The sequence below is a fragment of the Dasypus novemcinctus genome, chromosome 4 (genome assembly GCF_030445035.2).
Source record: "Dasypus novemcinctus isolate mDasNov1 chromosome 4, mDasNov1.1.hap2, whole genome shotgun sequence".
NCBI lineage: Eukaryota > Metazoa > Chordata > Mammalia > Cingulata > Dasypodidae > Dasypus > Dasypus novemcinctus.
The window spans coordinates 142,521,164-142,533,489 of NC_080676.1; positions in this window are offsets into that span (position 1 = coordinate 142,521,164).

Genomic DNA, 12,326 nt, shown 5'->3' on the forward strand with positions numbered 1-12,326 from the left:
CATACCAAATAGCTGCCCACATCAAAATAGGCAGTGTGTGTATGTGAAGCCTGTGAGATGACCTCTAGGCATGTCCATGACTTCCGCAGCACTAATTACCTTATGGAAGTTATTTAGCCATATCCATAAGTACTAGTTGGCCTGAACAAATTTAGTGATTAGAAGTAACCCTTCATTGCACAAACTTCTAAATAACACTTGACAGTTTTTTAAAAGCTATGCTGAAAACATTCCTCAGAAGTAGTTACTTTCATGCAATGTTGACAAAAAGAGAAAATAGTTTTGAAGCACTCAGGGAAGAATATAAAGAAAGTCACTTTCTAAATTAACTCTAAGATGGTTTAATATCATGTGGTTCTTGGTACAGACCTAGTTTTAAAGACTCCTTTTCCTAAAAAGAAATAAAGCTTGAAAGAATACCTCTATTTTATTTATATAAGCCTTCAATTCCTTCTCCTATAGCATGGTTAGCATAAATGAGCCTCCTTTTATTTCTGTGTTTGAAAGAGGACTACTCCTCTCTGGCAGCTCACAAATTTATTATTTTAAATAATAAAAGTAATATATTCATAAACAACATGATAACTAGCAGCCATCTAGAACAAACACCGAAAACATATTGTTAGATTTTTCTATCTTCTTTTAACATAATTTTATTCTTTTTTGTTATTGTTATTAAAGAATGCAATGGTAACACATATCAGATCAAGATTCAGCAGGTCTGTGAAAAATTTATTTTATTTTAAGATAATTTTGAGGATTCTGCTTCCTGGCCAATTTTCTCTGTTGATCTTACACATATAAGCCCTTAGCCCTCCCTACTAGAATGTAAGCTCCATATAATCTATAGTCTTATCTCATTCTTCATTCTTCCCCCATGGTAGAAGAGTGCCAGGCCATACATAGTGACTGATCAAAAGATATCTGTTGAATGAACAAATGAATGAATGAATACACTTAATGTTTTATGAATCCAGTGAAAGAACTATCAGGGAAACCACTTTAATAACCTCATCTTTTACAAATACAGTGCATTTCAGTTTCAAGAAATGTTATTTGAGCAGTGAAATAACCAAGATGATCTAATTTTTAATATGAGTATATGTCTTATTTCACAAATATAATATCATGTACTTGTTCACTGTATGCTTTTCGGCATCCCACATCACAGTCCCCTTGGCCCAACTCTGTTTCCAGCAAAGCAGTGGTGAACAGTCAATGCACACTTACCAAGTCCCACCAGAAGCATGTACGACTAGAGTGCTTGTTCAACCCAAATTCTGTTCCCAATATACACACCTATTTATGAATAATTTGCTTGAATTACCCCTTGCTTTTTACCCAGAACTGCTTTAAAATTTGTGTTATGTATTGTCCTGGTTTCCTACTTCTTTCTATCCTTTCAATTTGAATACCCAGGACCATCCTAAATTAATGGAATCCCCCTTGCTTATCCTGATAAATAGGGCACAATTTAGATAGAAATGAAATGTGTACTATAAATCACTTGAAATACAGATTAAAAATTGACTTTTTAAAAGGTCTATTTTGCTTAACTTTGTGGAAGTTGTCAGTTATATGGATATATTTTCATGAATCTTATATCCTATTTTAAAACAAATTTATTTATCTTTAGAGATTTTCTCAGCTATACTTGGATATTGGCATTATATCAAAACAACTAATGCTCAGTCAATATGGAGAGTTAGCCAATATGACTAAATATAATCTTTTCCTCATAATTTCATGTGCTTTGTGAATTGATGACATGTGGATGATTTTTATCTTGATAGTAACAGGCAAATTAACATACAACTGTTTCCTCATCTACTTTCCATGCAGATAATGAAGGTAACATTCACATAAATACTAGAAATCGACCAAGTGTTGACAGCTTTTTTATTAGACTAACATCTTATTCTCATCAGGAAAAGTTTGTGAAAGCTTAGGTTATCCATTATGCTCTGAAATTCAATATGCATGACCATCTGTAGGTACATTTATCAAACTAACAAGAATACAAATGACTTTCACTTACATGGTCTGCTTCCCATCATATCCTTACGACAAGTACCACAAAAATCATTCCTATTTGTTCTTAGCACAACATAACCTATTAATGGATTTTGTATTTTTATTTCTGTCCTTACTGTATTCATACTTTTGAGAAGCCAGTTGAACTCACATTTCTTTTTACTCCCTGCATTATACTTTACAATAAGCTGACCATCTGAATATTTCAAATGATAAAATTAAAGCTCTATATTTATTCTTTCAATAGTTATTCTTTCAATTCCTAGTATGTGTCATTCATTCCAAGTATGTCTCTGTAATTTTTTTTTTACATTTATGACACATTTGCCCATCTCTTTCTGTACAAGAAAATCACAGAAAATAAAACCTATAAATATATTGGGAAATAATCTAGCACAAGTGTCTTAATTTCTTAGCTTCTATAACAAATAACACTCGATGGGCTGCCTTAACAGAAATTTATAGACTCATAGTTTCAAAGGTTAGAAGACTTGCTTCTTCCTGTAGTTGATAATGTTCTGGCCAGTCAGCTGTCCTTGGTTTACTTGGCTTTTCTGTCCCATGGAGTGTCCTCTCCTTTCTCTTCCTTGTTCTGTTGAGTTCTGTCTTCTGGTTGCTTCCTGTCTACTTAAAAAGGATGCTATTAATCTGGATTAGGGTCCAACCTCATTTGATTGGCTCTTACCTCAACTAAAATAGCAACTTCAAGAGATCCTATTTACAGTGAGCTCTCACCCACAGAAATGCAAATCAAGATTAAGAATATGTTTAAATTGAAGTACAAAATTCAACACACTACCAAAAGGAACTCTTTTATTATTGTTTTACTAGATGGTTATGTCACTGGACCCACATCAAATATATATTTACTACTCATACCAGTTTATTTATAAGTGAATATAGACATCACGAGATGGATTGGCTATAATTTAAGAAACAATAAAGCTCTTTATAATGTCCTTATTCTAGAGATTTGTCTGCAAATATTTTTATATATCTAATGTCTTTTAAAAAATAAATAAAGTCTCTTATCTGAAACAAACCATATGACTTTTGGAATTTAGGTTTTTTTTTTATATTGAAAGTAAAATACATCACAAATACCATAATACATAACAACATTGGCAGATTATGGAAAAGAACTGTGTAATCAAGTGTGTTCATATATCTGTAGCAAAACATATGCATGTTGACACTAAATAGGTTATGGGAACTCTTTCAGTATTGTCATTATATCATATCATATTTTCTCATTAAATAAATTTCATCAGGTAAGATATTGGTATGCAATGTACAGAAAGAGCTTTCTGAATCTTAGAAATGTTCACCAGGGATTGTGGAGATTTATTTTATCTAAATATTCTATCTCTGTTTTTAATAATATATATTTATTTTAACCTAAATGGAGTTTAATTTTTAATGCCTGGGAAAAAAGAACACAAATAGAACAATAGTTCAGTAATAACCATGTGTCTACTTCTTTTGCCATCTGATCGTATTTATTTGTTTTTCTTCAACCAACCAAACAGAAAATAAAACACAGACTAAAATACAATCTCTTTAGGAGGTTATCTATAGTATTTCATGATATAGCTTACAGGTCAGCAAACTACACCCTGTAGTTTTAATTCTGCCTGCTCACTGTTGATTAAATACGGTTTTATTAAAAACAAATCCAATCTTTTACATATTGTCTATAGATGTTTGTGTGCTACAACAGTATAGTTGAATAATCGTGACAGAGATGGTATGGCTTATGCACCTAAAATATTTATTATCAGGCCCTTTACAGAATATATTTGTTAAAACAGAGTGATCTTCAGCTTAACATTCTAGCCACATCTTCTTACATTAACCCTTTACAATGCATGCTCCAGAAATTTCATAATACTACAAATTCATCAAAATCATTATGGCAATTTCATTCTGTTTAATTTTGCATATTCTTTTCTCTATGCCACAAATACTTTTCTTTCCTTGACTGACTTGGGAGGTTAAATTTCACACTCAACAGCCAGCTTAAAATATTCCCTCTTTAAAAATATTCTTTCCTCTTTCACCAACTCTCAAGAGTAAGAAAAATCACTGAATTTTCCTCATGGAAGTTGCCTTGTCTATAATTCTGTGATTCTATGGTTATAGTCATCACATTGTATCATAATAGTTTGTGTTTGGTCTTTACTTCTAACATCTGCTGAAGGTAGGAATCATGTCTTAATTACCAGGAGATACAGATATACCTCAGGGCCCAGGTTTGTGCATGGTACCTAGTGGTATAGCAATATAAAATTTTGAATTCAACTGAATAGAACTATTTTAATATCATCACTGTAGGAGGACATGAAAGGTACATAAAGGACATTTTAGCAGAAAAATCATCCAGGGAGTTATAAAAACAAGACAGTATCTTTTCCCCCAGTAGCAACACCATAAACCAAATAGTAAACTTTATGCACTCTTTCTCATTTTGAAGACTTGTAAAATGCTCTCTTTACTTTTAGGTATCATCAAAGAGTTAGAAAACAAATACAATTTTCTTAGAATAGCAATGAGACTAACTTTATATAAAATGCTGTGCTTCCCCATTTGTATCAATCTAAACTTTAATATTAATAGTTAATAGTTAATATTGATGGTTTAGGAGAAAGATATGCTCTATCCTTAGTTTGCTTCTTGTATCAGTTGAAACATATAAAGAACAAAAAAATATAAAATGTGCTTAATTGAAGTCATTCCCAGGAAGTTTATATAATAGAAGAATGTGTTTCTGGCAGAAAGAAATCATAAAATACATACAGACATTTCGACATATTTTTATTGATGTCAAGAGGATGACTTAATGATGCATTTTGTGTTGCCATAATTTTATGGTATTTGAGACATTTGTTTTCCATCATTCTTACAATGTATTATTTCAAAAGTTTCTGAAGCAGACAGTTTATTTTCTCCAAAAAAACTAATATAATTCATGTCCGTTAGATTTATTGAAGGGAAAAAGCTGCCTTTATAAGGTTTTAAATTTTATAAGATCTTTGTCATGTTGCCATTTATTTTAACAAAATATTTTGTTGGTTAAATTGTAAACATATGAATGAGAAAACATTTAATGATGTGTTTTATTAGTTTAATTTGGTAAACATCAAGGTTTTTCATTTACTTTCATTTTCAATAGAATATTTTGTAATTTAATGGTCAGTGACAACATTTAGCAAAAGTAATTTTTATTTATTTTTATGCATTTGTACAGGAATTAAAGTTAAAAATGCAGAAGAAAATTATGTTCTGCTATAAACTTTGAACTATTAGGAGACTCATTTCATTCCTGTTGTATGCATTTTTAGTATTTCCTAAATCTTTAATATTTCAAGAGGAAAATGTTCTCAAATTAGTAAGGTTTGAAACTCTTTCTAACACTACTACAGTAACTGGAAAGAAAAGGTTACACAAAATGTTACAAAGCTACATATTGACAACAAAATTCAGATCTATTTATACTTAAATTTTTCTCATAACCATCCTATTGATGGTGAAACATTTGGATAATAGAGGTGGGTGGGATTCTCAAAATTTCTTTCTCTTATATCTTGGATCTGGTCATATTTTCTACCTGCTACTTTAGGCTTTTCAAACTTCCTCTTAATCTAACTTTTACCCTCCCAATTAATGTAGCTCTCAGAAAAGTTTATATAAGCATAAAAAGATTGTGGCTGTACATGTTTTTACATGCTCTGTTGATTTTATTTTGTTCTTAAGTTACATACCTTACATTTATACCTGTTTGAGAGCAGCTGATGCATCTTTACCCCTAGATAATGCTAAAAGCCCCACCTAATTTAATAGATAGAAATATATATACAAGTTATATTGTAAGAAAATATTCATTAACAGTGGGGATGTGTGTTACACAAGTAGCTAAAAATGTGTTTTAAAAAGCTTAATAAACCCAAATAATGCAATATAAGAGTTCAAAATCTCTCGTGAAATTCAACTGCAGTAGTTCTGTTAGATCTCCATTTCAATAGTGGCACTTATTTGAATGTTAAGTTTTACAGTAAAAATTTTGATGCTGCTTTAAGTATAAAAATGATTTTTCACTTAGAAAATGGAATTTATGAAGAAAGCCTCAATTTGCTTGGGTTAGAATGCATGTGAGGAATTTAGTTGGTCTTAGTCCATGAATGCAAAATAGGCTGTCATTTAAAAAATATTTTGTGCAAAGTTATTTTGCTTTGACTGAAATATTGATCTACAGGCTTAAAACCATTTCATTTACTGATCATACATAAACACTGTCTTTAAAATTGAAAGAAATAGAAACGTATGAACAATGCTATCAATAAAGAAAGGAGAAGTGTAAAAGAACTGTTTAGAAGAATTGTATATGAGAATATAATAGGATATACTTTAGTACGAAATAAACTGTGTTTAGTTTAAACACAATGATAGTAAGTCAGTAATTTGCATTATCTTTAGCTATATTGATTAATATATGGATTAAACCTGTCCTTTACAGTTCTATTCCAGTGGCTACATTTTGTCATCCCTATAATTTATACTCTACTCTTTTTCAAATCTCTCTTCTTTTTTCATAATATAATGCTCTACTGTATGGATTGCATACTTTCCTACATTTTGAACACCTTGGATGTGCTTACTTTAAATTGCTTTTTATATTGAACATTATTGGTTCTTGAGGTATAGATTCTGCCATTTGTTATATCAGCTGATTTTCATGGTGATTTGGTTCCTTATGTTTGATTTGTAATGTGGCAGTTTGATATTATTTATGAATTCCAGAAAAAATATTTGATTATGTTTGTAAACTGGTCTGTTTCTCTCGGTGTGATACCCTTTGATTTTATCGGATTCAGCTGAGATGTCTTTGATTAAATTATGTTAAGATTAGGACTTTGATTCAACCATGTCATTAGGGCAATTCAGAGTTGAGTCCCCACTTCCTTGGTAGGCTATATAAACTCAATCAAGAACATAGAAGCAGATATGTGAAAAAAGAGAGAAGCTCCAAAGACACAGAAGAGGATCCTGTGGTTCTGGGAAGACATTTGCTTGATAGTTTACAGCTGACCTTGTGAAGAGAACAGAGAGCTGAACCCAGAAAGAAGCCCTGTGTAGAAAGAAGAGCCCTATGTCATCCTACAGCTGAGATTAGAAGCTGGACCCATGGAGCCTTAGAGCAAGAGGAAGTCTGAACCCTCGCAGACATCACCTGCCATCTTGTGTCAACCCATGGCAACAGATTTTGGGTGAGAAAGTACCTCTTATGTTACCCTGAGTTGGACTCTTTAAGGCCTTGTAACTAAACTTCTACCCCAAATAAATATCCTTTATAAAAAACAACAGATTTCTGATACTTTGCATCAGCACCCCTTTTGATTGACTAATACACATAATATAGATGTGTATGTATGTATGTATTTTTCTCTGAGTACTCATCTTTGAAAGAGTTGTATTTACATGGGAGCCATAGGCACCTGAGTTGGTTAAGTATACTCATTGAATAATATATTTGTTGTGGCTACAGGGCACCCAGATATTTTCTCAATTAAAGAATGCTTTTATGTTAACTTGGCAGCTCAGAGCTGATTGACCTCACATCAACTTGAGACAAAGGTACAGTGTTTGAATTTTCATGGGTCATATTCTATTCAGTACGCTTGGAAGATGCCTGTATTAGTCTGCTGAGGGGATGTTGATGAAAAGTACCAAAAATTGGTTGGAATTTATACAGAGCATTTGTTTGGGGCAAAAGCTTATTGTTCCCAGGCCATGAAAAAGTCCAATTTGAGGAATGATCAGAGATGCTTTCTCACCAAATCAGCTACTTTGATCCTAACACACTGCAGTGTGGTGAAGTAAGATGGCTGCCAATCTCTGCTCAGGATGATCCTTCCCCTCCAGGCTTTGTCTCTCATACACAGTTGCTCTGTTTTTTCCCAGTTTCAGTTACAGATTGGCATAGTGCTTGTCTCTTAGGGCTTCCTGTATCAGTTAAGCTGTCCTGCTCTCTTCCAAAGTTCAGCTATAAGCTATCAGGCAAATGGCTCATCTCTACCTGAGGCTTCAGCAGCTTGCACCTTCTCCTTTCTGTCACATGGCAGGATTAAAAATGACAGAGCAACTCTCTTCCTGTGTCTATCTCCATGAGAGTCAACTTATATCAGACCCAGCAAGGGGGTGGAGAGCTGAGTCATGCCTTACTGATGAGTTCAAGTCAGAAGTCCTAAAGCAATCTTAATAGATAATCTAATCAAAGACCCCCCTCAACTGAATTACCACAATTAGAGAAATAGATTTGTGTACAACCATAATCTTTCTTTTTGGGATTCATAAAATAATCTCACACTGCCATAATGGCTAATTCATGTGATGATTCACTGGACTGGTAAGCAGGATAGTTGAATTCCCATATCATAGGTGGAATTTATTACATGGATTTTTCAAAGACTGTGCCTGGAACTGGTGCCACCTGAGCCTTCATGTGAACATTAAAATCCCAGCACCTCCTTCCTTATTTTGCAAATGGAGATCCAATTATCCCAGCACTATTTGTTGAAGAGATTATTTTTTCCCAGTTGAGTGGTCTTTGTCCCCTTGTAAAAAAAATCATTTGGTCATAAATATGAGGGTTGATTCCTGAGCTTTCAATTCCATTCCATTGGTCTTTATATATGTCTTTATGCAAATTCCACACTATTTTGATTAACTGTGGCTTTGTAATAACTCAAAATGGCCAAAGGCCCAAATATAAGAGGCAGAGCTATCAAATTCCTAGAAGAAAATGGAAGGAAGTGTCTCCAGTACTTTGTGAAGACAATGGTTTCTTAGACTCTGCAACAAAGTACAAGCAAGAATTTTTTAAAAATAGATAAACGGAACATGATCAAATTTAAAAAGAAAATTTTGCCTCAAAGGACTTTATTATGAAAGTAGAATGATGACTGACACAATGGAATAAAGTATTTGATAAAGTCTTAATATCCAGAATATATAAAGAAGTCTTTCAACTGAACAAAAAGAAGACACACAACCCAATTGTAAAAGGGGCAAAAGACCTGAATAGACATCTTTTCAAAGAAAATATACAAATTGCCCCAAAATAAATGAAAACATGCTCAACATCATGAACCATCGGGGAAATGCAAAGCAAAAGCAAAGTAAGGTATCATTTCACACCCATTAGAATGGTAGTTATTTTAAAAATTGAAAATGATGGAGAGGATGTAGAGCAGTGGTTCTTAACCTTTTTTTTTCCCCCCACAGACTCCTTTGCCAGTCAGGTGAAAACCAAAGACCCCTTACTAGGTCCATGCTATACCATGTATCATTTAATAAATATATCACACCTGTACCAACATGCTCCTGCAAGAATAATGTTTGTTTTTTTTTAAATTTCAATTCAAGCTCAGAGACCCCTTGTTAAGAACCCCTGATATAAAGGAATAGAAACATTCATTTACTGATGATGGCAATGTAAAATAGTTCAGCTACTGATGAAGACAGTTTGATGGGTGCTCAGAAAACTAAATATAGAATTAACATACAACCCTACAACTTCATTGCAAGGTATATACCCAACAGAGTTGAAAAGAAGGGACTCAAACCAATATTGACATATTGATGTTCATAGTGACTTTCTTCTCAACTGCCAACGAATAGACACAACCCAAGTGTCCATGAACTGATGAATGGATAAATAAAATGTGGTATAACATACAATGGTATGCTATTCACCATAAAAAAGAATGGAATCCTGGTATATGCGACAGCATGGATGAATTTGGAAGACATCATGCTGAGTGAAATAATACATAAACTAAAGGACAAATAATGTATGATAGCACTGATTGAAACAATTAGAATAAGCAAACTCATAAAGTCAGAATCTGGAATATAGGTTATCAGGGGACAGGTTGGATTAAGAAATGGGAAGTTAAGGTTTAAAACTATACTTGTTTCCTATTCGGAATTATGAAAATGTTTTGGTAATGGCCTGTGGTGATGAAAGCGTAACTTTATAAATGTAATTAACGGCACTGAAATATATATCTGAAAATGATTAAAATGGAAAATGTTAGATTGTAGATATAGTAACAGAATTAAAAAAATTTAAATCCATGGAAATACATTACACAAACAGTGAACACAATGTTAAGTCATGGTCTATAGTTAATAGTACAGGTATAAATATGTGCTATCCTAATTGTAGTAAGTATTCCACACTAATGCAAGGTGTTAATAATAGGATGGTACTTGGGAATCCTGTATTTTATGCATAATTGTTATGTAAAACCACAACATCTCAAATAAAGAAATAAACATCCCAGCACCATGGTTATAGTCAGTATTCTGTTTGAATATACCAGTAGGTTGAGGGTCTTTAGCAACTTCTCAGGGCTCTGATTTTGGAGATTCTCTTAATTTTGATACCTATTACTTAGGTTTATACTAAAAGCTGTACTTTGCAAAATGTTTTATTTTGTGAAGTATTTTATATTCTTGAAGTAGAAAAGGTATTTTTTGCATATTGGTTCATTCTGCCATATGGACAAAAATCTTTTTCAAACTCCGAAAGATAAATTATATTTGAAGTTGGAAAGCAATCAGATTTTCTGCTATTACTAAATATTTCTGAAATGAAAGAATTATTCAATAATAATTTGAGGAGGCTTTACATATTTTTAAAAGGTCATAGCCAACTACTATTAGTAAAGGTCCTTACGATAACTGAAAAGTTTTTCTCCAGAGAAATGTATGAAATAACTGGGAAACCATTTACAAAGTGCTTATGAAATATCGTATCACAATAGGAAATGTTTCTCCTCAGAATATAAATTAAGGACTAGGCAATAGAGATGATCAATTTGTGGCTTCGAAAATGAAACCTATGCTAACTACAAATTTATGTTATGGAGAAAAATGAAGACTTTCTCTGTATTTTGTTTCCATTTTCATGTTCATTCATCAACTCTGTATTCTGGTTATGTGTTCTTCAAGGTTTTCTTTCACATTATTTTATATCTAGAGCAGAAAAAAATCCTGAACATTTACTATAGACTGATAATAGCAGTAAGATTATGATGTATTCATGTTTTCAAAAACTGTATATCACTCTACTAAATTTATATTGGAAATTGAATTCACTAAATTTAATTTCTGCTGTTTTCAGATTCTTATCTAGAATGGAAGACAACAGGGAATTAAAAACAATGAAAGTGTCACAATGATTATGTAGAGACATAGTGCCTCTCAAATGAGTCCATAGACTGAATTAATATAAAGAGTTCAAAGAAAGGAAATGGTGAAAAAAGAATCATGCCTGCTGTGAGATTATCTGGCTACCTTTCACCACTTAAAAAAAAAAAAGTATAACTATGACAAATGTTAGAGAAATAAGCTAATTGGTTTAATACCAAAGAAATAAAATAACGAAAATAAAAACAAAAAACTGAGATGCCTCCCCAAACTTGTTTGTCTCAGATGATAAATATGTAAATGCATAAACAAATAAATGTTAGTCCTTTATAACTTTCTGACAAGTCAAAAACTAAGAGGGTTATTCCTTAAAAATGATATTTCTAACAAAAAAGATGGTATTTTCATAACTTTTTGGCTTAACATTAACAGGACTAAAATCTGTACCTGAACTCTTACCTCATATATGCAAGATTGTAGAGAGTGAAACTTTGATTTTTAGTACAGTTCTTTTAAATTAAAAAAGAAAAGAGTTTTTATGAATAATGTTGTGTTAAAAGTAATATTTTCATAATCGTCTTTGTATTATTCAGATAAATTTTTTGGGGTCTAACAGATTTATGTTTTAGTTTTTCTTTAAAACATGGACATATCCTATTCTATATTATATAAATTATATGTTTTTTCCAGACTTCAAGAGATGTTCCAGTTTATTGTTATTTTGTTGAAAATTTGACAAAAAATTGATAAAACTGAATTCTAAATTTAACAAATATTTTCTTCCTCCTTTTACTACTCACATGAGAAAAAATTATGTTTTGTAAATTGTCAAAACAGTAAAAGTTAGTAGGACATAGCCAACATATTCCATCACTAAAATATATGATATGATAAAATGCCTAAATAAAAGGTATTATTGCTGGAGTATGTCCATGTTTTGTCTTGATTTGCCAGGCTGTCCTCTACAAAACACCACAGATTAGTTGGTTTAAACAAGAGAATATTTTGTCTCATGTTTCTGCACACTAGAAATCTGAAATCAAGTTGTCAGTAGATCCATGCAACCTCTGACATGGGAG